Below are 25,541 nucleotides of genomic sequence, written 5' to 3'. Positions count from 1 at the left end.
AGGGGACGGTTCAGAGGATAGGACATCTTGTTTCTCTAAAAAAAAAAAAAACACGTTTCCTTGATTCCTCTCTCCTCACATCTTTTTGTTGCGCCTCTGATCATGTCATCGGTGTAAGTAGAAGGCAGAAGTGAAGGAAACATAGATGCAGTTAGCCTGAGGAAATTGGCATGTACCCAAATATGTCTTAGTGAAGATTATCAGTCATCCAGGTCATGGTAATCTTAAGTGCTATATTGTAGGAAACTGGACTTGCTTGAGTTTCTTGAAGACGTTTCACCTCCCATCTGATGAAACTCAGTTCTGAACTGAAGAAGCCTCTTGGATGAGAGGTGAAACGTCTTCAAGAAACTCAAGCAAGTCAAGTTTCCAAATATGTGGATAAAACTGACCTATGGCTAAGCCACGCCCCCCTCCACTCACTCGGACACTATCAACATTCAGTGACCAGCACAGTACACGGCATTTCGCAGGAGGCAATTGATGATTTTTGGGGACATAACGATCAGATGTCATTGAGAAGTAATCAAAAGGGCCTAAACTACGCATTGGAGTGATATATTCATCATTTTATTGTTGAGAAGGTCGATGAAAAGCTTAAATTACAAGCCAAAATTTACAGGTCACAGTGTACGCTTGTGAACCGCATCTCGTTGCCGTCACCATCAAAGACAACAAGTTAAAGTGCCACTGAAGTTAAGGTTTTTGGCTCAGAATATGAGAAAAGGATAACAGCCTTTTTTACCATCTTTACCAAGAGTGTCTCTCCGTTAGTTTGGTGCTACAGTATTTACACGGAATCATTCAGCATAACGTTTGCCAACCTTTGTTATCTCTGCGATTACAGATAAATTAATGAAGCTAAGCTCCAGAAGTTAACGTTAGCTTAACTAGAGCCCTTTGGACAACAGCTAACAATGATGTACGATTACCAAAGTACAAAACTAGAACAAAATAGGCTAATGAACTCCCAGCAAACAAGGTGACATGATGAACAACGCAGCTAGGAGCTAACGTTAGGCTAACGTTAGCTAGAGATGTTAAAGGTAACTTTATATTTCTTTCCAGCAAAGTCACAATATGTTGCCTCAAACACGATGTTGACTTACCTTAGAACAGATGTAGACATCATTGTTAATCTTATTCACGTTGAGTTGATGTTGTGGTCTAACGTTATCACACAACTTTATCCAAAGAAGACACTTTTCTCGGTTGATATGTGGTTTTGGAAAGGGTTAAAAATACACCTCGTCGCCCAGCCTCTCAGGATACCTTGTGTCAGAGTTGCATGTACCCTATACACACCGTTTGACCATTTTTAAACTCCGAAAAAGCTCATAAAACCAAACAAAACTGACTTTCTGTAATGCATTTCAATGAACGTCCAGGCAGAGAATGTCCGAGTGTATGGGAATGGCTATATGCACTGTGATTGACTCATCGCGTTTGAGGGCGGGACTTAGCCATAGGTCAATTGTAACACAAGGCAGGGAAACCGTATTCATGTGGTGTCTGACTAATCGGAAAGAAGAGCTTATGACTGGGAAAATTCACATGAATGCCCCCTCAAGTTGAAAAAACATTTCAGGAAGTTGGCAAAAATTAACAAGTAGGTATAGCTGCACCTGGAGGAGCTACGTGACCTCCCCATGATTAGCCCCCTTCACCCCTTGTCCTGGAAGCAGAAGGACAATTTTGGTACACTAGTCGACAAGTTGACGTCATGTATGCAGAAACATGGTGGACGAAAGTAAATGTTGGGTTGATAGCAACAAAGATACTCTAACAAAACATACCTCATTACAGGCTTTGAATAGTTTACACTTACAGTCTCCTAAGTGGGCGTACTTGTCTCTCCCCTGACACCCCCACCTCGTTTGGAAGTTGTGTGGATGAATGATATGAGATTCAAAACAGTACAACACTATAGCCTACACAATACAAATTTGATATTTGTTCCTTATTTTTCTGCTCTTTTTTTATCTGCTACTTTATATCTGATGTCCTCAAAGTGTACGATCACGTCAGTTGTTGCTCGACCTTGTGAGAGTGTGTTGCTAAAACAGAGCAAGTGAATTTCCTCCAATTTACCTGTCTGCAAAAATGCCATTTCAGTGTCACAATGTTAAAAAGGGTTGGGGCTTGTAAAATAATGGGTCCAATATTTACTCAGGACCTCCACGAGTCTCCTAAAGGAGCCTAGGATGGCGAAACCCACATGGCACAGACACAGGAAATGAATCTAAAGTGGCCCTTCTCAGGTTTATCAGTGGTTTCTCATAGTAAGAAACATTCTATTAATTCAGCTATTGCTTGTAAGTTTTTTTGCTCACGTGTCCCTGAACCACAAAATATCTCCCTCTGGTGTCCATGATCTCAATCAGCACAAATCATCTGTTAATCTGTACACTCATATTCTGTATTAAATTTAAGCTTTACTTCATTGTTCAGTCTCTTCTGATTGAAATGTAACTGTGAGCAATGTGTAATATGGTATAAGGTTGTAAGATTAGGTTAGACAAGTTATTTATTAGCATTTGTTAGGTAAAGCAATAGGCTATTTTAATAGTTTTAGGTGATGTGGTGGTGCAGCATCAAGTCTGGAACAAAATCACTTTGTAATATCAAGCTTCAAACTATTATCAAGTCACTGTTCTTTGTGATAATGAAGAGTGAGGACACACGGCATTTAACTGGAAGTGAAAGTTGCTGGTAAGTTTAAATGCTATTTTATTTGACAAGGTAGATAACTAGCCTGCTAACTGATGCTGTGCAGTGCCATTTTCACCTGTGAATGTGTGTTTGGTGGTTCTTCAGTAAGCTCATTCAGCAGGAGTGTGTCAGAAGGAACCAACCTACATATAGGATATACACTCACTGGCCACTTTATTAGATACACCTTGATAGTACCAGGTTGGACCCCTTTTGCCTTCAGAGCTGCCTTAATTCTTGGTGTCATAGATTCAACAAGGTGCTGGAAACATTCCTCAGAGATGTTGCTCCATATTGACATGATAGCATCACACAGTTGCTGCAGATTTGTCGGCTGCACATCCATGAAAGGTGCCAAAGGTGCTTTATTGGATTGAGATCTGGTGACTGTGGGAGCCACTGGAGTACAGTGAACTCACTGTCATGTTCAAGAAACCAGTTTGAGATGATTTGAGCTTTGTGACATGGTGCGTTATCCTGCTGGAAGTAGCCATCAGAAGATGGGTACACTGTGGTCATAAAGGGATGGACACGGTCAGCAACAATACTCAGGTAGGCTGTGGTGTTTAAACCATGCTCAGTTGGTGCTAAGGGGCCCAAAGTGTGCCAAGAAAATATCCCCACACCATTACACCACCACCAGCACCAGCCTGAACCCTTGATACAAGGCAGGATGGATCCATGCTTTCATGTTGTTCACACCAAATTCTGACCCTACCATCTGAATGTGGCAGCAGAAATCCAGACTCATCAGACCAGGCAACGTGTTTCCAATCTTCTATTGTCCAGTTTTGGTGAGCCTGTGTGAACTGTAGCCTCAGTTTCCTGTTGTTAGCTGACAGGAGTGGCACCTGGTGTGGTCTTCAGCTGCTGTAGCCCATCTGCTTCAAGGTTGGACGTGTTGTTGGTTCAGAGATGGTCTTCTGCAGACCTTGGTTGTAACCAGTGCTTATTTGAGTTACTGTTGCCTTTCTGTCATCTTGAACCAGTCTGGCCATTCTCCTCTGACCTCTGGCATCATCAAGGCATTTTGGCTCACTGGATATTTCCTCTTTTTTTCGGACCATCCTCTGTAAGCCCTAGAGATGGTTGTGTGTGAAAATCCCAGTAAATACTCAGACCAGCCCGTCTGGCACCAACAACCATGCCATGTTCAAAGTCACTTAAATCACCTTTCTTCCTCATTCTGATACTTGGTTTAAACTTCAGCAGGTTGTCTTGACCATGTCTACATGCCTAAATGCACTGAGTTGCTGTCACGTGATTGGCTGATTTGCTATTTTGTATTTGTTCGTAATAGACTGGCTCATCTCTGCCATGTGCAAAGCAGGACTGCAACTAACATTATTTTCATTGTCGATTATTTTCTTGATTAATTTATTAGTTTTTTGGTCCATAAATATCGACCAGTGTTTCCCAAATTCCAAGAAGATGCTCTCATGTCTTGTTTTGTCCACGACTAAAAGTGTTCAGTTCATTGTCATAAAGTAAAGACACCAGAAAATATTAATATTTAAGAAGCTGGAATCAGAGAAATCTGACTTATTTCTCATAAAGGCTCAGTGTGTAGGATGAAGGGGGATCTTTTAGCAGAAATGTGATAAAATAAGTATGTTTTTCTTTAGTCTATAATCACCTGAAAATAAGATTTGCTATGTTTTTGCTACTGTAAATTGAGCTGTTTTCAGTAGCCCAGGACGGACAAACCAAACACTAACTCTAGTAAGGTCTGTTCCCTTGGCTAGATCCCATCTGCGACAAGCCAAACTGTGTTGGAGAAACACTAATTTGTGACATGAAACTGTTTTATTTGGTGTTTTTACAGGTTTAAATCACCTGATCCCTTTGTTTTGGAGAGGAAGAGACCTCTGCGGATAATTTGGCTCCAGATAAAAACCTCCTGAACAGTGAACACTGAAGGACGTCTAACCGGTAAGTTCTCACTTGGCACACAGGAGAAGTTTCAGCCGGTTGCAATCTGCAGTCCTCACTGCTAGATGCCACTAAATCCATCACACTGTTCCTTTAACAAGTGACTGATTAATCAGTTATCACATCAATTTAATACTTGACAACTAATTGATTAATTGTTGCAGCAACTCATAACATAATATACAAACGTTGGAGACATTTCAGTTACATTTTCCACATCACTCAAACAAATGAGTCAGTGGCTCTGTCAGCGTCTGCAGTGAACAAATGGGAAACACAAAAGAAATACACTTAGTCTCCCAGAGTTTTGAATGCTTGCCGCATTGAGGGTATTAAAAGTGTGCTTACATACATAAATATGTGACAGTTCTCAACGCTCTGAGCTGAGACTTGTTCTCTCTTTAAGAAGGCAGCAGCAGGCTCTGGAGGTTATGATATGAGGCAGCAGGTGACCACAGAGGTTGACATCATAAACAGTAAACGGTACCTGGACGCAGACTGGCCAATCATAACATAGCATCAGGCCGGCTCAGACCAGGGTCCGACAACAACACAGCTGTGCTCCATTGACTCTAATGCAGTCGTTTCAGATTTCCTTCATTTTCAGGCTGGTTTTGTGGATTTGGAGCTAAATGTTGTGCCTGCGGCACGTCGTGTATTAATGATACTCGTTACCTGGAGAGGTTGATAAAGATATACGTTTCTTCCCTGTTCCAAAACCAAAATCAAACCCTGAAAAGTGTAGGGTTAGCTAGCTAGCTACTGAAGATATAGCCTACTGAATGTATACACATGCTGCTTTTGCTTTGTAATGACTATAACAGTGAATAAAGACCGACCCTGCTGTACAGGAACCAGTGAAGGGACGCAGGGAAACTTTGCTGATATTCAACCAGCAGTGTGTCATCGCAATGTGGGCAGATGAGCATTGGTTAACTTCCACCGGAGATCCCTGCCCGTCCGGTGGTGGAGGTCCAGATGCCGGCAGTGGTTCAGGGGGCAAAGACAAACACCGTTCATCTGCACACACTGTGATGCCACACAGCTGGTTCAATATCAGCAAAGTTTCCCTTTATATTCATTGTCTTGTGTGGCGATCAGCAGTGATGTGGTGGTTCACTTTTACACTGTGATCTGTAGCCTATAGTTGGGCTTTAGCTTCTAACTATCTTTGTCTCTTTAACCTGTTGTTGCTGCTGAGTCAGTTTGACATCCTGGATATATCCTTCAAACACAGACTGTAGACCCCTCTGTCTGCTTCTCTCTGGAATCACTCTTTCATTTCTCCAAAAATATGATAATATTTCTTCAGGGAGTGCAGTTAGTGACAGTGTGGGCTCCATGCTTACTCCGACAGCTTGATGGACCATCACAAAGGGGCGGAGCTTAGCAAAGGGTCTTGTCATGTGAGTGACTTCTAGCACCATTGGTACAGTAAAATTGTTTCAAAGTGTGTTCTCATGATGAACAAAGTGCAAAAGTGGCCACATGTCCTCTTGTTTTAAGGACTTTGATAAACACCACTTGTGCCAGGATCGTTTCATCACTTCCTAAACTGCATGATTCAAAGATTCAACATGCTTGATTTCCATATTTCTCATGATGTCAGTCGCCTCTGTATTCCTGCTTTAAGCCACAACTACAAACCACTGTTACAGCATGATGGGATGTAATAGGACCCCATCCCGCCTTGCACTGAGTCATTTAATTTGCACGGACATTTAACACGAATGGAGCTCTGAATTCACGCTTTATCTCAAGCAGCTCTCCTCTCATATGAGGCTGAGACATCAGCTGCATGCGGGATCATGACTCCGTTCCCCCTCTCTCCCTCCTCCAACAAGTGACGACCCTTTTCCCCCGCATCCCGTTCCGTTCATCGTCGCAGCTTTGAGTTGAGTTATAGCTGTCTGCTGGAATTTATTCCCCCCTCATCCATTTCCCTGTTTGAATCGATGGAGATGACAGAGTGCAGGTGCAGCCGCGGCGTGTGTTAGCGCCAGCAGGGGACGGTGTGTGGTGCACTAGGACCGGGGAGAGATCCTTCTCGTCGTGTGCATTGCAACTACAGAGCGGAGCTGTGGAGGAAACCCCCCCATCGGATCTGGCCATTATATCCATACATTTCTTTTTCCCATCTCCACCGCGGCGCTGCTGAGTGGGGATCGCACCAACCAGTGCGTCTGGGCTGGTGAAGCACCCAGGAGAGGGTTAGTAATTGAGCACGATTTGCGTAAAAAGTCAGCTGTCAGGTTTTTTTTTAAATTTTTTTTGGGGAGAGGGAGAGGGGTGATTATTTGGCAGCTTCGCCCCCACTCGTTTTTATAAACATTTTTTATTGGTTGTAGTGTTTTTCCTCCTCATCTCTACCCATCATCCGTTTTATTTCAAGCGCGCAAAGTCACGTCTGCGTAGGAGAGCGCTTGGCGCACTTCTCCCCCAAAGGACAGAGACAAGATCTCCATTATTCTGTTTGGATTTAAACCGGACGACTGGCTGAATGGGTGACCTCGCTGCAACACAGACTGTCACTGGCTTGCACCCATTTTATGGAAACGTGTTTTCTCTATTGACCTGGAGTTGTGATGTCCAAAGCCTTCTTCCCCACTGACTGACAAACGGCGTCGTACCATTTTGGAATCGAGTTGAAGGTAGGCCAGTTTTCCCTCTTGGCTTGCCGACATAACACGATTTCTTTCCCCTCTTCCTGAGCATTTCATAAAGTTCATTGAATTGCTTCTTAGATTATAGACCGACTGGGTTTCTGTTGAACAGTTGCAGCAGTTATTCTAGAATGAAACACACACACGGTGGTGGAGATGTGATGTTTTTTAAAACAGGCTGTGAGGATGAGAAGTTAAGCATCTGCCACTGTTGCAGCATTGGATATAGATTAGTATTACAGCCTCCAACACTCAGGAAAGCAATAGATGAATAATTAAACTAAAGGTATGTGTCGCAGTGTGAGAGGGAATCTCAGTGCCTCTTTTCTTTTGGACTGAGTGCCCCTATTTTTTGGTATATTTGGCTCACGATGTGTTTGCTCATGAGCTCAATCATGGAGATGCCGGAGGAGCCCTCTGCAGTGCAGTCTCACACACACCGGCCCGCCGGGCTCACTGGAGCTCACTGAGGAGAGGATTTAGATAAAGGTGTAAACGAAGCGGCAGCTTTCCCCCTGAAGGCAGTCTACCGGTAAGCCTTATTAGATGCACAATCCGGTCTTTATACGGAGGATATCGGCTGCTGCTCGCACTGAGGCAGCGCGTTAACAATAGAATAGAGCCAAGTTTTTAACGGTTGCGCCACAAAACAACTTATGCTCCTTCTCTCCCTCTCTCTGTATGTGTGTGTGCGTCACGTGCATGCACACACTCCTCTCGCACACTCCCAGTGATTGAGTTTGAAATGATTGTGTGTGAGAGAGTGCGTCACTGTTAGTTGCCGAGTCCAAATCCGACACACACACACACACACACACACACACACACACACACACACACACACACACACAGGAGATGCCAAAACTCGCGCACACGCTGTCATCTTCTGTTAAACATCACCCCGGCGCATCCGTAGCGATGATTTAAGGCAATTTAACAGTATTTTGGTGACAGCGCGATGCCTCATCAGCACGCACTGGCTCTCTCGCCATCTCGACCTACTGTACGAGTTTCCCCATGAGGACAAACAGCGCGCTCCCTTGGGTGGAACCGTGCGAATACCGACGCATGACGCAGGAGTCTGAGTGATGATTGATGATGATCCTATTTCTGGATGTGCGCCTGGATCACAAATGCCGGACCACTCCGAGCCTCAGTGGTGACCCCCCTCGGGGATTGTCAGCCTTATTTATTGTTGGTTTTGTTTGCTCGACCCTGCTACAAGTGAGGAGAGTGTGTTGGTGGTCTGCCGGCCAGTGGCTCATCTTGAACATGTGCTGTCAGTGAGCGCATGCTTGTGTCAAGGTAGGCTCTCCTTTCTTTCTCACACACAGGAGAGACTGAAACACAGTTAAACCCAAGCAGTTTTGCTGCATTTTGAGGAGACATGCTGCTCATGTACATACAGACTGTTGTCAGGTGACCTATATCTATGTGTGTTGGCAGAGACTGGTGCCAGAGGCCAGCTGGAGGTGGGCCACATCTCCAATTCATGCTGCTAAAACAATACAAAGTCATGAAAAAATATGTCTGCATGTCACTCTGTGTACATTTTTTTGTCTGAGCACGGGGGCCTTGCATTAATGAATTCCTAAAGTCACTTGTGTGTGATGTTACAAAGTGCAGCAGATGAAACTGGCAGGCCGGCTCTGCTGCCAGCAGCGCCTCGTCACAGGGAAGATGACAGGAACTGTCCGTGGTGCTGGAACAGACAGCTCCTTTGTTCAACTCTGGGCTCATTTTGTAAGTTGAAATGTGTGAGCGGCTGCAGGAACTCTCTGTGGCTTCGCTTAGATTCTAGGTTTAAATATTTGAGCAGCCGCGGAAATGCAGGCGCGTGTCACTCTGACTGTGTCACAGTCAGACATATGTGATTAGTTGAGTTTCTGTAATGAGCTGGAGGCAGTTAGAGGACATTTGGAGAGGAGTTTGAGAAATCAGGTAGACAGGGTGCTCATGTTTGTTTGATAAAGGGCTTCATGTGCGACCGTGTACATAGCTTCATATTTAGGTTGACCCTTTAAGTCCCATTGGTTTACTGCTCTTGGTGTAAAGACTCAGTGTGTCTTACATCCTGTGTTGTGTGTTTTTCCCAAACCCTGAGAAGAGTTAGAAATTAGGTCAACTCATATTTGTCTGATATTGGCATCTTCAAATCAATGAATTTAAGGGCGTCAGAAAGACTGTGGTGATAGAGACATGTGCTTGTTTTTCTTGAGAGGTCACAATGTTTGAATAGCTGTTGTTTTATTGTGGATTTTTGTATTATAAGTTGTATTTGTTGCAGTTTAAATGTCCTTTTATCAGCTGCTACCTTGGCCAGGTCTCTCTTGTAAAAGAGATTTTCAGTCTCAGTGGGACTTCCTGGTTCAATAGATAAAACATTGACGAGAGATACTAGATATAAAACAGTATGAAAATGTCACAACATAATTATAGGGACCAATATTAATAGTATTATGGTTGTTTTCCACCTTCCCCTTTCTTGTGTGTGTGTCCTTGTGTCAGTCTGTGTGCTCTCTCCAAACTATGAGCTTACCGCTTCAGTCCACAAAGCTCCAGTCCGTGTAGTCCTAAGTCACGAGGTGGCCAATGGGTCATTTGATCCGATCAGGGTAGAACAGGTCAGATCTATGGATGAGCAGCCTCCTTTAAGTCAAAGGCGAAAGTTCCAACAGCGCACCCAATGATTCAGTCACAGGGGCCCACCACAAACAAGTGGATGCGTGGGAAACTCTGCATACTCACACGCGCACACACACAAGTATAGTGCTGAGACTAATGATTACATATTACTGATTTATCTGCTTATCGTTCTTCCTTTTAATTGATTAATTATGATGTCGATGAAGTGGCAGGGAATAGTAAATATGCTCTGTACAAGCTCTGAATGGTTTGATTTATCCACCCAACAAATCAAAAATCCAAAGCATCTCTATTTTATTTTTTAATAGTATTAATGTTAAAATGTGCTGAAAATGTTCCAAAAGTTTCACATTGACAACCACCAATAATTAGCTGCACTCTGAATGTGCATAGACATTTAAAAAATAGACAATACCTTATGTAAATATATGAAAACCATGTCAAATGTCAAATCATAGCAGCGGCAGTAGCTCAGTCTGAAGGACTTGGCTGGGGTACTGGTTCAAGTCCCCCGTACAGACCAAATATGGAGTGTGGACTTGCAGCTGGAGAGGTGCCAGCTCACCTCCTGGGCACTGCTGGGGTGCCCGCAAGTAAGGCACTGCGCTACCAAACTGCTCCAGGGGCTCGCACTATGGCTGACCCCACACATCTTAATTGCATGAGTGTGGGGCGTAAAGAGAGGGATAAGTGAAAGGTGATGCTGACTTTGGTTGATGCTGGACAGTGGTGATAAAGTGGTGTAGTGGTTAGTGCTGTTGCGTCACAACAAGAGGGTTCGGGGTTTGAATCCTGGGTGGCGGAGTTTGCATGATCTCTACCGTGTCAGCGTGGGTTTACTTCGGGTGCTTCGGTTTCCTCCCACAGTCTAAAGACATACAGGTTAATTGGTGAATGGTTGTCTGTCTCTATGTGTCAGCACTGTGATAATCTGGTGACCTGTCCAGGGTGCATCCGCCTCGCGCCCAGCATCAGCTGGGATAGGCTCCAGCCCCCCCACGACCCCCAACAGAATAAGCTCTGACAGCAAATGATTGAATGAATGGACAGTATTTACTGTGAGTTCTGAGTGCGGTGATCATACACAGTTTTAATGACAAGTGAAATCTGAGTGATACCAACCATCTGGGATTTTGCCTTGGTTAATCGTGAAGAGGCTAACGTTTTCATCCCTAATACTTATATGCCTCATACATATCTTCTTCCAGCTCACCCATTAAGTCCCACTGCTGCACCGCTCTTGCTTCAGTTGTGTTTTATATCTTGTGCTGTATGTTTTCCTCCAACTCGTGAGGAGTTTGAGAATTCAGGTCAACTCCGTCGGCATATTTGTCTGATAATGGCATTCATTTTACAACCATGTACATTATGCTCGTATGCCTCATACATATTGCATGTTACCCATTTAATTGCCGCATTAAATCCCATTGCCGCACACTTCTGTGTACAAAGACACATTGTGTCGTGTATCCTATACCCCTCGCTTTTTTTTTTTTTTTTTTTACAGTTCTGGCCCTGCATCACAGTGTTTGCTTTAAATGGCCTCATCATGTGTACCGTCTGATGTTACAGTCCATTAGCTGATCATCATGAAGTGATGCTTGGCTTGGCCATGCGAGAATCTGTTCAGTGAGGATGAAACATAACACTATAGAAAAGTACAGCAACATTATGACAAACAAGAGGACCAGCTTAGTGTGCCCGCGCTGCTTAATTATGCAACATTTATCCTAAAGAATATCTCCTCTCCGTCTTCTGCTGGTAAGAGATGCAAATGCAATCACAGGAGTACATTTTCTTTTCTTGTTGTGTGTAAAATGTAAAAAATGTGCTAAAATATACGAAAACAAGACACTCAACGTAAAGCTTTTGTCAGTGTTTGTCAGCCTGTCTCATTTAAAAGTCCACATATCATACTCGCTGTTACAGTTTAGAAATGTTCCTCAGTGTAAAGCGCCTTCGAGACTCCAAATTTAAACACTTACGGTCGTGCCTTAAATTGCATATCTTCTGCTGCGGTTTTTGTGTGGGCTCCACAGGGTTAAACCCCCTGTTATAATGCACTGGGCGCACATCATGCCTGCTGTAAACACAGTAGAGAGACCGATATACAGCCCAAGTGGAAATCAAATTAACCCTGGGAGAGCCGTGATGTCTATTGTGAGCCTAATAATTGACTGCAGTGCATATCTGTGATTACTTTTGCTCAATATCTACATATGGGTATCGTTTAAATATCTTTACATGATGACATGGTGTGATAACGCCTGCCAGACTCACACAGCAATGCAATTTGTTTGTGTGTTAATGGTCATCTTGAAGATGGAGCTGGTGGAGAGTCATCCTGGACTGGTCCTACTTTGGTGATGAACGATGTGTGTGTGTGTATTCCCCCAGCGTTGATTGAATTAGGCCGCCCTACAGACCCGTCGCTTTCCCAAGGAGCACTCGAAGGCGATCCTGCGGTGAAGTGTATCAATAAGCGGGTGGATGGAGTGTAAGTGGTGGTGTTGCCGCGGGCAGACAGCCGGTGATGAGGAGGGGGAAACACGCTTAGGGAGAGCACCGCTGATCACACAGCAGATTGGGAGCCCTTGGTGCTGGCGTCTGTCTGTGGAGGGAGAGAGGAGGAGGAGCCAAACACAGGGCCAACTTCACTTCAGCTTCCTTTACTGAATCCAGCTCAGTTTAGCTGATATTTCCTCTGAGCCAAAATCCCTCGCTGTTTCCTTCTTTGCTCCTTTCAGTTGATCTGTGATCGGGTGATGAACGCGATTGTCTCACAACAAAGCGTCTAGCCTGGCACGGCGTTTTGATGGCTCTGTTTTTGAAGGCTGGTTGCTTTGACGTGGACCCCCATGAGGCCACTGGCAGCTGAGCTCCCACTGTGGCAGATTGATATTTGTAATTTAAGGGAAGCTGTCACACAGCATCCTCCAGATGGAGAGTGCCGCGGAGGCACGCAGTCGATTAAACACGGTTTGTTTAGAAATAATCATTTTGATGTGGGTGCTGAGGATTCATTTGAGGCATATTGGCTCAAGGGTTCAAAATGTTCAATTATGCACAGACGCATACAGTTGCACAATAACAACACGTGGATGTAGAATACAGAGCGGCGTCTGGGAACAGAGGCTTTTAGCCTGTCTGTCATCTGATGAAGCCCCTCAGATTGCTGCTGAAAGGACAGGTCACTGATTTGTGTCCCTGCTGCAGAAAAGGTTGAGGATAGGTTGCTGCTGAGAGCTAATTCATTAATCCACCCACTGCCTTGCACACACACACACACACACACACACACACACGCACACACACACACACACACACATGCACATTGTTTTCATCACTGAACTATTGGAATTGATATTTGGAGGAGGGTCATGTTTTAAAAGACCATCTCCTCCTTGTCACATTGATTGACAATAAAAGAACAATAAACAGTGCGGAGGGAACGCGGCTTGATTAACTGCCGCTCAGAATAACCAAACGTGTGCAATAAATCTGGTTTCCATCTCACAGATTGGGACGACAGCATTTAGATGCTGGTTTGAAGACCTTTCACAGCTTGAAGTCTCAAAGCTTCTGGAGCTCAGAGGTCTGTGATGATACAGAGTTTAAGAGCTCTAACGTCATTTTGATTTTCTGTATATATGTAAACAGTGTCTGAAATGGGCTGGATGATTTGCAGAGGGGTTTGAGAAGGTCAAGAAAACAATGTGATATTTCAGTCCCTGTCAAACAGCTGTCAGGTGTCTGGAATTTGTTTCCAGGATGTCTTTCTTTGTTTTTCAAAATTGTCCCTCTTCAATCAGGGGTGCCAAACCTACGGCCTGCGGGCCAGAACTGGCCGGCATGAGGATCCAATCCGGCCCACTTGATTATACTATGATAACAAAAATGTGGCCTTGGTGGCTTTCCACCCTGACCAGAATACAGTCCTCTGAGAAAACAATGAATACTTTTTGTTATCATATTTAAAGTTTTTTAAAAATTGTTCAGACTATTACTATTATCAGCAGCTTCAGGATCGGACTTTTATCTTAAAATGGTCTTGGATGAGCTTTACTGCTAAGGCACCACTAAAATGTTTGATTTGTAAATGGTTTGTAAGGCAGGAGAAAACTAAACTCTATTTGTAGTTATTTTGTGTCTCTTTTTGGTTGTTTTACCCCGTTTTGTTCTTATTCGTAGTGGGTTGTTTTTCTCTTTAAGGTAATTTTGTGTCTCTTTGTAGTCATTTTGTAGTTTGATATATGTTTGAGGTAATGCAGTTTTTTTTAGGAAATTGTGTGATATTTCTGCTTGTTTTGTGTATTTATAGTTATTTTTGTGTCTCCTTTTGGCTGTTTTGCCCCTTTCTGTATTTATTTTGTCTGTAGTCGTTTTGTGTCTCTTTAAGGCAACTTTGTGCTTTTTTTAGGTAGTTTTGTGTGTTTGTGGTCAATTTATGTCTCTCTTTGGTTGTTTTGTCCCTTTTTGTGATTATTCTGTGTCTCTCTGTAATCATTTTGTAGTGTTGTGTCTGAGGTAATGTAGTTTTTAGGTAATTTTGTGCTATTTTTGCTCATTTTGTGTCTATTTGTAGTTATTTTGTGTCTCTTTTTTGTTGTTTTGCCCCGTTCTGTACTTATTATGTGTCTCTGTGTTTTTAAGGTAATTTATTGTCTTTTCGTAGTAGTTCCTTTTGGGTTTTTTGCCCCTTTGAATTCTTAATTTCAGTGGTTTTGTGGCTCTATGAGGTAATTTTTTCTCTTTGTAGCCGTTTTGTGTCTCTTAGTGGTGATATTCTGTCTTTTGGGCATTTTGTGTCTCTTTGTAGTCATTTTGTAATTTTGCGTCTGTATTTTTTAGGTAATTTTGTGCTATTTTTGCTCGTTTTGTGTCTGTTGTAATCATGTTGTGTCTCTTTTTGGTTGTTTTGCCCCTTGTTCTAATTTTGTGTCTCTTTGTAGTTGTTTGTGTGTCTTTTAGGAAATTTTCTTTTTTCTTTTGCATGTTTTGTGTCTCTTTGTAGTCATTTTGTAATTTTGTGTCTGAGGTAGTGTATTTTAGGCAATTTCGTGCTAGTTTTTCTTATTTTTGTGTTTATTTGTAGGTTTTTTTGTGTCTCTTTTTGGTTGTTTTGCCTCGTTTTGTTTTTATTTTGTGTCTTATTTTGTTTAGTTTTGTGTCTCTTCTGACACTTTTGGCCCCTGGGCCTGTACCTGGTACGCCGTTCAGTAATCCATTGGTTTGCACATATAATGACAGTGAGCAGCAGACTGACTGAATGTGGAAAAACTGGGACATACTGTTGAAATCTCATGTTTCATCATCATCTTTTTTTTGCAAATTAAAGAACATTTTCAGAATGTACCTCTGTACACTAAAAGGGAAAATTCAAAGGTGTTTTTATAGGTCATTATGCAGTGGTTACTAGTCTGCCCCACTTGAGATTAGATTGGGCTGTATGTGGCCCATGAACTACAATGAGTTAGACACCCCTGCTCTGAATCATGGTCTGTAAATTACATGTAGTGTTGGACAGGGGTCTCCAACCATTTTTTTTTTGCACAGTGTTATTCTTGCAGACCGGCCAGCTGGAGGGGGATGCACCACAGACCAAATTCAACTTCCCAATTAGCCCATGCTTTTTATATTTGTTTGATTAAACTGTTTGTTTGAGGCTGTGAGGACTAAGTGCTGTGAAATATGTCCCCCAGTTATTTTCATTACAGCTTGACTATGTTTGTTGTTTTTTATCCATTTGTCAGTTATAGTTGTGTTGGGACTTTGGGTGCAAATTAGCTGCTGAGCAATGATGTTGCTAAATGTCAGTGTTGTTAATGTGCCGTGTCCCCCTGTAAAAAACAAATACAGAGGAATAATAAGTGATAGCTTGTTAGCTAACCCGAAACATCAGCTCTATTAGCTGCGTTTCATCACAACAGAAAACACCTGTAACAGTCAAATCACAGTGACTGCACAACATTAGGTTTTGCGGACTCAACAGGTGGAGACTTTGATGTAGGAGACCACAGGATACTTGACAATGGCTGCTTGAACTCGCCTCCACTCATATCTCCTCACTGATAACCTCTGTGACACTGTTGCTCTCTCTGTGCACATGGCAGAGATCCCACTCCGCTGCTCTTTTTCCTCACATGTTTCATATCCTTTCTTTTATGCTCTAACTTCTGTCTCTTTGCCCAAAGTTCCTACCTGGAGCTGTTTCTCAAAATACTTCCTTTTTTAAAACCGTACTCTGACAGCTGTCAGTGTGGTAAACAAAGTCAGTCTTGGGCTTTTAATTCATTTAAAGGACTCACCTGTCAGCAGGTACAGTGTTAAGACTAAAGTGGCGTTGATTTTACTTTACTCACCAGGTGAAACTTAATGTGGAGACATTCATGCAGAGCTTTCATGCAAAATGACCAGCACATCTACGTCAATGAGGGAAGAGGATGGAGCAGGAATAGGAAAAGAGAGGAGAGCAGATAGAGGTGAAATAAAGGTGAAGAAAGTAAATTGAAATAAATTGAAAGGTACTCAAGCTTGTTTCCATTTGCTGTACAGCCGGACATACTGAGCCCTTCTTTGCTGCACTGGCTTTGAATCCCTCTTCCCCAAACAACACAGAGACGAGAGGCAGAAGAGGGGGAATATGTTATCGAGATTGAACCGCTATATTGAAAATTTAATTTTTACATGCTTGTAAGTAGTTCACCTCTGTAATTTCATTTTATTTCATGCTATTTTGATCACAAATCATTTTATCCAGAGGAGACTGTCGTTTGAGATATATGCGAGCATCAGGTGTTTTAGCAAATGGCCCAAAATTACATATGTTTCTGATTCTTGTCCATATGTAGCAAACGGCAACCTCCAGGGCCGATAAATGAAAGCAACATGGAGGTGCCAAAAACAGCATATCCTTTAATGGCCACTTGAGGCTGGCTCCAAAAGTATATAGCAATGGCCGATATGCTGAACTCAAGGCTTTAAAATGGGAGTCCACAAACCAATGGGTGACGTCACGTTAGCTACATCCATTATTTTATACAGTCTGTGATGTTATGACCTTTTAAAGTTGATATAATGGACATGCCTCCAAAAAGAAGATAGCGTTGGCCGAAATGCTGAACTCAAGGCTATAAAACCAAAGCAGTTGAAAATAAGTCACCTGGCTATCACTGGCACATTTACAGAAATGTTGATTAATGTGTGTTGTCCGTATAAATAAGATAAATAAAATGGAAATGGAAGTGTCACAGTGGCTACGTCAGCTATTTGTATTCAGTCTATGGTCTGGACCAAGGATGTGACGTTACCATAGAACCACAGAGTCTGCAGAGGGAGGAAGTCAGGTTTGATGGATGGGTCAAAAACATGTCCGGCGTTAACACAGGTGACAGGTTTTTCCAGTTTCCTCCTGTCAGTCACCGCTGGTTTCTTTAACCATTCCACGATTGTTCCTTTCCACAGCTACGTAGTTATTATTGTAACCATCGGGGTGTAAATCACCAGTTTCATCACAATACAATACAATATTTTATCGATTCTTTGGACAACGATACGATATTTGCCGATATTACAAAGTCTGCCATGATGTGATTTAGATGCCGGTGATCGATATGAGACGATATTATCTGCCCATTTAACACAGGTTACAGAAGAAGCTGCCACCCCTTACTTTATTACGTTTGGCCATAAAAAATACAAACAGCATAAATATTAAGTTCAGTTAAGTTCAATTTAAACTGACTCCACAAACACACATAAAACAACACTTGTGAGAAGTTTACCTTCAGGGTAAACTTGTGTGAAGTTTACCTTCAGGGCTTTCTGTCAGAAAGACCTTTCTGGAGGGAATTTTCTCATTTTAACCCAAAACATTATCTGTTTCCTAAAACGTCAGGAATATCTGGCCTGAAGGCTAACTTCTCCCAACAGCCATAAAACACAGATTTACAACAAGATCATTTAACAAAAATCAGAAATAAGAGTCAAGGTTTGTAGACAAAAGAATTGTTTTTTGCTAGTCACACATTTTTAGCTTTAGCATGTTTACATTGCATAAATTAGCCTCGTTGTTAGAGGACTTCTTTTACTCTCCTCATAGCTTAACAAATCACATGTAACGTTGTTATTTTTCTTAGTCACCGTCAGTTTAAGTCACTGCATCACCCAACAGAATAGCTTGATTGAATTTCAGCCGTCATGCGTGTTTTTTCAGCCGAACGTTGTTAAACAGCAGCTAATGTTGCTGTAGTGAGTAGTTAGCCGAGTGAGATGCTCGTCCATATAAGTTACGTTACATTGTGTTTTATTTTGTAACAGCATTGTTTACATACTGCGTGTTTTTGTCTGTTGACCCGTATCTTCTCCGAAATCTAAAAAATAATTTCCACACTGCTGATTTATTCCCAAGTAAATAACATCATCTTATCGTCTTTCTCTCGGCTGTTTGCCATCTGCTGCTGTTTGACGATGGCACAGACTTTCAAAGTAAAAACATATGCTAAAGATGACAGTATAGATCGATGTTTTCGCTTTGCATCAACGACATTTGATCGTTGATCATTGAATTGATATATCAATCCAGACTGATGGATCATTACACCCTTACCATCTGGCGCGTCAGGTTAGGAGCCATGAGCCATATGACATACTTCTGTAAACCAGTAAGCATTTAGCAATATTTCAATTTGAAACACGATGGCCGTTGTGGTGTTGCTTGATTAGTCAGGAATTTTAAAAAAAATAAATTACTCTTGATTTGAACCAAGTTTTGAGTAGTTCAACTTGTTTTTGGAGGACTTATTTCAGGCCCTCTCTGCTGCTGCTGTGTATCTACCAGGCCCATCAGAACAAAACAACAGACTGGACAATGATGGTTGTGTCTCACATGATGGGGACCAGCTTGAATAGATCTCACCTCTAACTTTATTCTTGTTTGGTGTCTCTCTCGTCTGTTCGCATGCTGCCATCAGCTTTGTCATAGCTGGAGTAGACCACAGCGCTCGTAATGGAGTCATTCTCTCAGCTGTCACTTTGTATTCGTTCTTTGAAAATCTCGCCAATGTCCAATGGGCAAATGTGTAAGAGATGAGATACGAAGCGCTCCAGCACGTGTGCACATACAATACAGAAATGAAAAAGACCGCAGGGGGTGTTAAACAGAAAAATGCAGCCTCTGCCTCTCTGTGTGACACACACACAGTCACACACACGAAATGCATCTGGTCAAATTGCCTTGTCTTACAGGATGAAATTGCATTTACAGGTGTAATTTAATCGTTTCTTTTTCTGTAGAACCGGTGCGGAAAGTGAATCACCGCTTGTAGCGTTCCTCGGAGACATGAGATGTTGAAAATCTCGGCGCTGGCAGTTACTTGTAAGGAAGTTGTCAGAATTTTCGAGATCAGATTTGCTCACAACAGTGAAATTGTAAGCCGTGATCCCTCGGTGGACAGGACCACAAAAGAGAGACGGGGAAGAGGGGAGGGACTTTATCTCAATTTTCTGTTTCTTGGCTTGTCAACTTGTCTCTGAAATCCACTCAGATGGCCCCAGCTCGGAGCTATAAAGAAGCAAAGACAAAAACACAGACGAGGTCATGCGAGAATTGGCAAGGGAGACAGAGGGGGGGAGAAGCAGTAAGAGGCAAAGAGAGAATGAGAGGTGTTCCTACTGTTTCCTAAAGCTAGAACACTCTGCCCTGTTATTTTGTCAGCTGCAGCGGTCTGTGTTATGGTGCAATGAGTCCCCGGGGAGTATGGACTGCCATAAACACTGCACTGTGTGGAGCAGCCGTCTCTGATGTAGGCTCACATTGTGTACAGGATGCTGGCTATTAGCGGCGTCGGTCAGTAATGAGTGGGTACCGGAGTCCCAGCCAACTGTTAAAAGTCTTTAAACGCTCGTCCAATGGAGTTCACGCGGGAGCAGACGTCCTCCTTGTTAGAGGACGAGCTGAAATCTGAAATTCTTGGACATGGAGAGCTCATAATAAACACACACACGTGGCAAACTGCTTTTTAAGTGCATATAATTGTGGGTCTTTACGAGATGATGGCTAAGTGTCGGTGTCTCCGTTTGTTTTAGCTGTGACATTGCAGTGTGTTTGTCGAAGGTCAGTGACATGTATGTGTCAGTGCATTCTGCATATGCTTGTGTGTGTGTGTCTGTATGCCTGTGCACACTGATCTGACACACACAGGCCCAGTCAGTCCTGTTCTTGGCTCCAGCAGTGATCTGGCACTTCTCCTAGTCCTGCAGCCCCTGCCATGCCTCCCCCCTCTCTCCCTCTCCCTCTCCTGCTGCCTCTCCTCCTCCTGCTCCTCCTCCTCCTCCATCCTTCTTTTCTCCCTCCATCCACACACCAGTGCAGATCAGCCTGCCCAGGCCTTGCAGGGTGTCAGGAGGAAAAAAAAAAGAGAAAGTGAGCTGACTGGACTTTTACCCAGACTCTCCCTGGTATGCCTCCTCATTTCTGGCTCTGTTTGCAGCGCTTTGCTCTCATATGACAGTTATATGGCAGTATTATGTACCTAATTATAATATGCCACACAAAAGATACTGAACACATGGCCTGTGAAGAGCTGTGGCTATTCACGCGCCAGGATAGCAATCAACAAAGTCCTTTCCATATTCCTCTGACAAAACCTTGGATAACCTCGCAGCAGGGATGCGCACACACACACACACACACACACACACACACACATACACACACAGGCACACAGACAGATTCACTGTCTTACAGTTCTGTTTCTGTTCACATAAATCCTGTAATAAGATTCCATCTGAGATAACTGGACCGCTCCCTGCGGGGCCTTTTCCCCTCTCTGAGACCCACAGCTGCTGTACTGTAGAATGGATACAGCAATGGCTGGAGAACAATCAATGATACTGAGCGTGTGTGTGTGTGTATGTGTGTGTGTGTGTGTGTGTGTGTATCCAGGATTTTAAATAAAATCTTTGAATCACCAGCCAAAGTGGATAGTACATATTAAAGTTTAACACGACATGTGATATCTTTCACCTTATACTGCTGTGCAACAGAAGACACTATATATTAGTCCTCGTACTTATTACTACTATTTTCACAAAAAAATAACTCACACTTTCACAAAATATACTTCAAAACATGCAGAATGATTGGGAAGGATGGGCTATCACTTTTCTCAGAGATTCGATAAGCTGTCTTTACAAACTACGCAAAAAAATTACGTAAATTCGCCCGTTCTCCCATTCAAAGTAATGGGAGATTGTTAGGAAATTGATGCGAATAGAGCTAAAATCACTTGTCTCTGGGGCCGTACCAACTCGTCATACTCTGGGGCAGAAAAATGAGTAAAACTTTAAACAGTTGACAAGACTACGGGCTATTTTGGGCCAAATGGGCATTTTGATAGCTAGTGCTGTTTTAATGAAATTGCAGTTTACGTTTCATGATGTTTTTCAGATGTTTCAGATTTTTCTAATTTATGTAGTACCTCAGTACTTAGCGGTATTGGCAGGCACCCTGTTGACATTTTAAGTGATTTCTTTTTTTTAGTTATATGACATTTTTTTTTTCTTTAAAGTGGAAATAAACAAGTTTTTTGCTTTAACTTATAATTAAGACGTTAATGTTTATTGCACAATGTACAGCAATGACTAAAGGATCATGGCACCATCTGCGTCGAGCTGGGCGATATGGCCTCAAAATTTTAATCTCCAATTTTTTTCACACCACACCCCATTTACAATTTTAGTTTTTTAACTGTATGTACGGGCACCATATATTTGGTGATGTGAAACGCCATTTCATCTGTAATGTCTTTCCACCAGGGCCCCTTCTTCTTCTCAAATGGTATACTAAAGGAAAAGGTTACCTATTTTCCAGCAGGTGTTTTAGGACTGCTGCTGTCTCGTGCAGCTCGCAGTGCCACACATTTTCCAACTTGGCTGCATGCCTCTGTTTGAGATAGTTTGTCTTCAGACAAACTTGACAACAGATTGTGGTTTGCTTGAGGTTGGACTGACACAAGCCCCTCACTTTTATAAGTGCATGCTGCCATGTTGATATTTTACCTGTGTCTGAAGAGAAGGGAGAGGGGGAGTTACTATGGACTGCAGAAGCTAGGAATTAGTAGCAGTTTTGCACCGTTTTTACCCGAGTTAAAGTGAAAATCGTTTTTTACTTTTACACATCGACCTAAACCTAAATTCAAATTAGTTGATGAAAATTGATTTATCACCCATCTGTGTTTAGATTGGTTCCCTAAAAGACTCCTATCAATTTGCAGTTCTGTCTGCCATTGGGTGTGATCTCGATTTACGGCACAACGGAAGTGTGTCCACCTTTTGTGAATCAAAACAAGAAGTGAATAGTACCTTTGTTTTCCCCATTAGCTGTCGGTGGCTATCCCCAGTTGGTGATGAGTATCATTCATTCATTTTTAATTAAGTATCATGCCTGTTTTGGCCCGTCCTATGGGATCAAAAAATACTGTTATTTTAAAACCATGTTCCAGTCTTGCATGTACAAAACAAAACATGGAAAAGGAAAGAAACAAAACAAACACAAACAAATAAACTGCTCACACAAGAAGTCTCCAAACATTTACAGATTATTATGATAAAGAGCCAACTTCATTTTCTCTGAGGCTTTTTCCAGATAACAGGCTAATTTGTGCGATTCAAATGTGAACAGAATCTGCTGTATTTCTAAAGTCATGATCTATTTTTGTCTTTCTAAACAAAGCTTTGCGCATTTAACAATAAAAAGGAGCCTAGAAAACAAAATGGAACTGAAGTGGACGGTGGAACACCTGAAACAGAAAGAAATCTTCTTGTCTTTGTGCCAACGGTGCCAACAGTATACCACTTAGAAATGTGAGGGGAGTTGAAAAGTTGCCTGTCCACTTGGACATATATTCTCATGCTACATAGTCTGCATGGATCGGTTTTTGATGATAACTGTGCATCATTTTACATGGTAGACATGACGATGACAATTTAACGTACATATCACATAACCCGCTCTTTGTCTGCGAGTTTGTGTCTGCACATCGTAGCAAAGAAAAAATAAATCTATAGGTGTGTGTTGTCTGTTGTAGTCGAGCTGTGTCCTCAGCGGCACCGTATTTGGAGATTGGGTTTGGAGTCTCATTGTGTCAAACAGTGGAGGGTACACAAGGGTCAGGTTAAGACAAACAGGTGAGCGTGTCGGAGACACAGGAGACAGCTGAAGGTCACTAAGACGTGAGTAAGGGAGGTAGTTCACACTCAGGAGAGCTGAAGTGAGACGGGATGGAGGGGTGGTGTAGATATGAGCAACAGATAAGGAGGTGAGCACATGTTGAATAAAACATCCTCTGATTCCCCATCCTCCTCCATCCTCCAACCTCCCTCCGCCCCCCGTCGTCCCCAGCGAGTGTGTGATACCATCCACTCAATAAGACCTCATCGCTTTAATAGGGCACTCACACACCTCTCGTTGCTCTCTTTGTGTGTGTTTGGGGCTTTTGGTTGGCTGTAGCTATTGTTCTGCACCACCCACAAGTTGCTCACATTGGTCCAGTTGCTGATGAAGCCCATATATCTTTCTGTGCCAAAACTGACAGCGTCTCGGGGTCATTGTAGGCTGTAAAGAAGGAGAGGAGACTTTTCCACTTCACTGCGAGTCTGTGACAGGTTTACCCTCTCTTTGGTAAGTTGCTGTGTGTTTGTGGTGTGTGCTTCAGTTTCTGGCATGAACAGAGAGTAACTGTTATTTTTTTAGTCTCGCAGAGGTTGACACGAGGGCTAATTTCAAATGGATTTAAGTGTCTGCAGATGTTTTATATTGTGTTTCTCCACTTTGTTCGGTGCATGACTTTAGATACTCCTTAGACTCATTTTCTCCACAACAGTGAGATTGTATTTTTTTTAATTAAAGTTTTATTTTGTTATCCATCACTAGGAGTCAATTGCCCCCAAGTTTCATCAGAATGATCGTTAAGTTTCAGTACATAAAGTTTCAGTCACTGTTTCATGGTAATGTGTACACTTGGGAACATTGTGAGAGCTGAGATAGGACACGAGGTGATGTCCTGACGTCTGCTCCCTGATTCATCGCTGTCGGTGTCTTTTCTCCGAAATTAAACCCTCAACAAATAGTCAACACTCTCCGTGGTTACTTTAGGATCTGCCTGCTGTTTGTCATAAGCCACACCAGACAGGAAACATACAATCTGAAGCAAGATGCTGCAACCCAGAGGATTAAAAATGTGTATTTCTCACAGCTCTGACTTAAAACAGGTCCTTTTTGATCAGAATGAGGCTCATTGGCTGTGAATACTGTCACGTATTCGACTCTGGTTATAGCTCTCCTCACGCGGTGCCAAAAACAATAACCCAAATTTACAGAGAACAAAGCCAGACATACATAAAAATGTAGCTTTTATGCACAGGCAAGCGGGCTAGAGATTACCATCAACAGTCGGATAAATAACAGTGATATATATACATACAGAGAGCTGGTGTGATTGGCAGCTGTTTGGTACAGATGGGTAGAGAGCATTTTTCCAGAGTGCAAACATGTTGGAATAACTACTGCGGGGGTAGTATGATAATGTACAGCACATACAGAGGTTACTCTATGTTTATCTGTTGATGGGTAAAGTTAATATAATTACAGCTTACATAAACTTAATCTTTACAGCTAAAGGAAATTGTTTTCATGACGATTTACGTGATCAAGAGTGCTTGATTTGAATATTTACTTTAGAAAAACAGCCTACATGACATAAAGTAACATCAAACTAAAATGGACGTCGTCTCTTTCTGTCTGTCCATCAATTTTTGCCTTAACAGTTCATCGGATCGACTTTAAACCTGGTGGGTGAATTGCTGAGAACCAAAGGAAGTGCAGTGTCAAGTGCGAGCTCTTGAGATCTACAGGACATATTTATAATTACTATGTTACGTAACCTACACACTGTGTAGTGTATTGAGAGGGAACTGGAACCTGTATTAACTGTAACACCACAGGATGGCATGCTGGGTAAAGCTCGGTGTCTGTTGCTCGCTGCAGCACATTCAACAGCAGATGAAGAAAGAGAGACCGGAGATATTACGTTAAAGAAAACTTAGGGCTGCCCCCTGAAAGCTGAAGATTTGAATCATCAGTCGGAAACCCCTCGATTGAGATTCTTCAAGTCAAGCAGTCGTTTTTGGTTTTGGGTCTGTGTACTCATTGGGGCATTTTGGTCCCCAGACAGGGTTGGAGAGTGAGCGCTCCTCAGACGCCTGATGAGTCTGAGTGAGTCTGAGGTAGCTGTCTGGAGAGAGTTCGCCCGATCAGGCTCTGAGATAACCGTGGTGAATTTACAGCTCACAGCAACTTAACGTGATTCAGTTTGTGGCTTTTTTTAGTGTTAGTGTTGGTTGATCAGAAATGTTGCTGCACATTTCTGATCCATTGTAAGCATGCATTAGCTTGGAGGGCGAACTTGGCTTATTGTTATGTGAACGTTGCTGTCGCCCTGAACGTCCCGCCAAACCGTGCTCAAACTTTCAAACTCTATATGGAAAAAAAGGGAACAGATTGTTGAATGGAGCCTAATAGGGTGGCTG

At 42.6% G+C, this 25,541-nt stretch overlaps 1 protein-coding gene across 5 annotated transcripts in view; it reads left to right on the top strand.

Moving 5' to 3' along the window:
• Nucleotides 1–25,541, top strand: part of il1rapl1a (interleukin 1 receptor accessory protein-like 1a) — a 430,524-nt gene that overhangs the window by 153,616 nt on the left and 251,367 nt on the right. For 4 of the 5 annotated variants that reach the window (XM_049594511.1, XM_049594509.1, XM_049594510.1 and 1 more), the window contains exon 1: nucleotides 6,674–7,295. The gene's annotated coding sequence lies outside the window, so the exon portion shown is untranslated. Of the gene's footprint in view, nucleotides 1–4,537; nucleotides 4,645–6,673; nucleotides 7,296–25,541 lie in introns of those variants that run through there. The other variant, XM_049594508.1, reaches the window with a different exon arrangement.

The sequence above is a fragment of the Epinephelus fuscoguttatus genome, linkage group LG13 (genome assembly GCF_011397635.1).
Source record: "Epinephelus fuscoguttatus linkage group LG13, E.fuscoguttatus.final_Chr_v1".
NCBI classification, from domain to species: domain Eukaryota; kingdom Metazoa; phylum Chordata; class Actinopteri; order Perciformes; family Serranidae; genus Epinephelus; species Epinephelus fuscoguttatus.
The sequence above is the reverse complement of the archived record's forward strand: the minus strand, read 5'-3'. Positions and strand labels throughout refer to the sequence as shown.